The sequence below is a fragment of the Pan troglodytes genome, chromosome 2 (assembly GCF_028858775.2).
Source record: "Pan troglodytes isolate AG18354 chromosome 2, NHGRI_mPanTro3-v2.0_pri, whole genome shotgun sequence".
NCBI classification, from domain to species: Eukaryota; Metazoa; Chordata; class Mammalia; order Primates; family Hominidae; genus Pan; species Pan troglodytes.
The window spans coordinates 131,913,407-131,917,424 of record NC_086015.1 but is presented as its reverse complement, the minus strand read 5'-3'; the positions used below and the strand labels follow the sequence as shown (position 1 = coordinate 131,917,424).

Sequence of the window (4,018 nt, the reverse complement as noted above, 5' to 3'; positions counted from 1 at the left end):
GAGCTGAGATCCTGCCACTGTACTCCAACGTGGGTGGCAGAGCGAGACTCCGTCTCAAAAAAAAAAAAAAAAAAAGAAACAAAGCTTTTGTCCCCATCTCCACCAGAAGTGAAGAAAAGAATGGCTTCCAGCTTGAGGAATGGGGAATGGGGATGATGGTACTACACTACTACTACTACTATTAAATACTACTGCTACTGCTACAACAGTACACATTCATATCTATTCTTAGAAGGTATTAATCCCAGAAATTCAGGCTGAGGTTGGGAAAAGTAGGTTCCTTATCCTTGGGAATCTGTTTACTTACCTATAAAACCAGAGTGTAGTAAACAGGAATCCCTGTCCTGGCTGCCTAGCCAGGTTGTTAGGAGGAAAGAGAGATTTGGTGTCCTATACTAGCATTCAGAATGACTTGTGATGGGACACTGTGTTTGCAAGGCTGGGGAAAGCGGGCTGTGATACCTACAAGTGGGAGTGTACATTTTTACAACTCCATGAGGAGGCAGGCTGGCATATCTGTTAACGTAACATTAATCCTTTGTACCAATCCTTTGATTAAGCACTTCAGGGCCAAGGAAACTATCTTACATATGTATTCCCCCATGTGCACAGACAAATGTAGAAAGAGGTACAGTTGAGGGCTGTTTGAATGGCAAAAGCATGGAAGCAAACTAATTGTTCATAAATAGGGGACTGGCTTGATTTTTGAAAAATGACACATCAAGCCTGAGCAACATGGTGAAACGCTGTCTCTACAAAAAATACAAAAATGAGCTGGGTGTGGTGGCAGGCACCTGTAGTCCCAGCTACTCAGGAGACTGAGGCAGGAGGATCACTTGAGCTGCAGAGGCGGAGGTTGCAGTGAGTGGAGATCGCACTACTGCACTCCAACCTGGGTGACGGAGTGACACCACATCTCAAAAAAAAAAAAGACACATTTGTTTAACAGGAATTCTACGCAGCCCCTCCCACAAAATAAAGTAGTACTGTTGTGGAATAAGCTCCAAGATTTATCACATATAATTATAATTATGACTGTGTTTGGCTGCAAATAACAATGTAGCCTTCTATAGTGCAAATAACAATTCAAATTACATTGCAAATAACAATGTAGCCTTCTATAGTGGCTTAAACAGACAAGGGTTAATCTGTCTCAAGCAATAAGTAGCAATAAGGGCAGGCACATCTGAGTCTTGCATGGGGCATTGGTGTGTTGTCAGGAATGCAGACTCTTTTTCTTTTTAAAATTTCAAAAGCCTTAGAAGGTCACAGTGGCACATGCCTGTAGTCCCAGCTACTCAGAAGGCTGAGGCAGGAGGATCGCCTGAGCCCAGGAGTTCCAGGCTGTAATGAGCCATGATCATGCCTGTGAATAGCCACTGCACTCCAGCCTGGGCAACATAGCAAGACCCCATTTCTAAAACAACTTTTTTTAAAATTTAAAAACTTTTTGCCTCATTTCACCAGATCCCTGGCTTGGGGAGCCTTCCTTCCCTATGGTGGGACACCTGGCTTTGGATTTCACCTTCTTGCCCCTTCCAGGTGGTGGAGGTAATGGGTCAGCGGGGCGGGAGCTGGACTTGGCTAAGCTTCCAAGGCAGGAATTGGGCCGGGTGTTGGGCCAGGCTCTGAGATGTGGGGGTTTCTCCCGTGCCCCCCACTGCATGAGTTCCGTGGGCAGATGGTATACTGTGGGTCTCCGGTTGGAGTGGGGCTAGTGCCCCAAGGTGGCTTGAAGACCTCTCAGCCTGAGGGCGAGGCAGGAGCTGGGGTGGAGAGCAACTGTGAGGGGCCTCCCTGGAGCCTTGCACTGCCCCAGCTGGTGCCATGAAGCTAGAGAAGGAGAAGCTGGAGCAAAACCTCAATGAGTCCCAGGATATCAAAGCTCTGTAATTTGCCAAGCTCCTGAAGCAGAAGAGGATCACCCTGGGATATATCCAGGCCCGTGTGGGGCTCACCCTGGGGGCTCTTTTTTTAAATGTTTGTTTATTTATTTATTTATTTATTTATTTTTGAGACAGGGTCTCACTGTCGCCCAGGCTGGAGTGCAGTGGCGTGACCTTCGCTCACCGCAACCTCTTGTTGTGCCCAGGGGTGTTAGAGAGAACGCCACACTTTGAGACGAATTAACAGTCCTTTATTAAGCCGGCGGCCAAAGAGACAGCTAACGCTCAAAATTCTCTTGGCCCCGAGGAAGGGGGTTGATTAACTTTTATACCTAGGTTTAGGAAGGGGAGGGGAACTCAAATGCAATAATTCTACAGAAGTAAAAACATGCAAGAATAAAAAAAAAAATGGTTACAAAGAGATAAACAATTTAAAAGACAAATAGTTACAAGAAGAGCAACGGTACCAGGTGCAAGGCTTTAAATCTTTCATTATAATTAGATATAGGGGGTATGCCGGACAGGAACTCAAGGCTTTATGTTATCTCTTTGAGAAAAATCCTGGGAACTTCATACATTGTTGGTGCTAGTACCTTATCAGTTAATTGTGCTACTTTGAAATGCTGAGGATCTGCTTACACAGGTTAACTCCTTGTGGAAGGGAGTTGGATAAGGAGCCCTTAGTGTCTTGTAAATTAAGGGGTCAATTGGAGTTTGTCTGGCTTTCCCAGCTAGAGAGAGTCTTATTTATATGAGAAGCAAGGCTAGGTGATTAAAGAGACAAGCAGGATAAAATTCAAAGTAACGAGTTAGAGTAAAAACAAGGTTAGGCGTTTCACTGTGCCTCCTGGGTTCAAGCAATTCTCGTGCCTCAGCCTCCCAAGTAGCTGGGATTACATGCATGTGCCACTATGCCCAGCTAATTTTTGTATTTTTAGTAGAGACGGGGTTTCTCCATGTTACAGGCCAGGCTGGTCTTGAACTTCTGACTTCCCACCTTGGCCTCCCAAAGTGCTAGGATTACAGAAGTGAGCCACCATGCCCAGCCTCTGGGGGTTCTATTTGGGAAGGTGTTCAGCCAAATGACCATCAGCTGCTTTGAGGCTCTGCAGCTCAGTTTCAAGAGCATGTGTAAGCTGCCTCCCTTGCTGCAGAAGTGGGTGGAGGAAGCAGCCAACAATGAAGATCTTCAGGAGATATGCAAAGCAGAGACCCTCAGGCAGGCTGAAAGAACAAGAACCCGGGCCAGTCGTGGTGGCTCACACCTGTAATCCCAGCACTTTGGGAGGCCGAGGCGGGAGGATCACGAAGTCAGGAGATTGAGACCATCCTGGCTGACAAAGTGAAACCCTGTCTCTACTAAAAATACAAAAAAAAATTAGCCGGGTGTGGTCACGGGCACCTGTAGTCCCAGCTACTCAGGAGGCTGAGGCAGGAGAATTGCTTGAACCTGGAAGGCGGAGCTTGCAGTGAGCAGAGATCGCGCCACTGCACTCCAGCCTGGGCGACAGAGCGAGACTCCATCTCAAAAAAAAAAAAAAAAAAAAAAAAAAAAGAACAAGAACCGAGTGAGAGGCAAGCTGGAGAACTTGTTCCTGCAGTGCCTGAAACCCACACTACAGCAGATTAGCCACATTGCCCAGCAGATCAGCCACATCAGCCAGTGCGCCCACAAACCCACACTGCAGCAGACCTCCAGGTTGGGCTGGAGAGGATGTGGCCCCAGTGTGGTTCTGTAACTGGCGCCAGAAGGGTAAGTGATGAAGCAATGACTATGCACTACAAGAAGATTTTCAGACTGCTGGGTCTCCCTTATCAGGGGGCCAGTGTTCTTTCCTCCGGCCCCAGGGCCCCATTTTGATACCCCAGGCTATGGGAGCCCCCACTTCACTATGCTGCAAGGGGAAGCCTTTACCCCGTCTCTGTTGCCACTTGGCCCTGCCACGGTTTGAAACTGAGGTGCCTGCCCTTCTAGGAATTGGGGACAGAGGAAGGGAAGAAGCCAGGGGAGGAGAACCTGGAGTTTGTGCCAGGGCTTTTGGGCTTAAGTTCTTCATTCACTAAGGAAGGAATTGGGCACACAAAGGGTGGGGGCAGGGGGTTTTGGGACAACTGGTCGGAGGGAAGGTGAA

General features: G+C 47.7%; 1 pseudogene; it reads left to right on the top strand.

Moving 5' to 3' along the window:
* The first annotated feature begins 1,411 nt into the window (after window positions 1-1,411).
* On the top strand, window positions 1,412-3,235 carry LOC129143528 (POU domain, class 5, transcription factor 1-like; annotated as a pseudogene).
* Window positions 3,236-4,018: the final 783 nt, after the last annotated feature.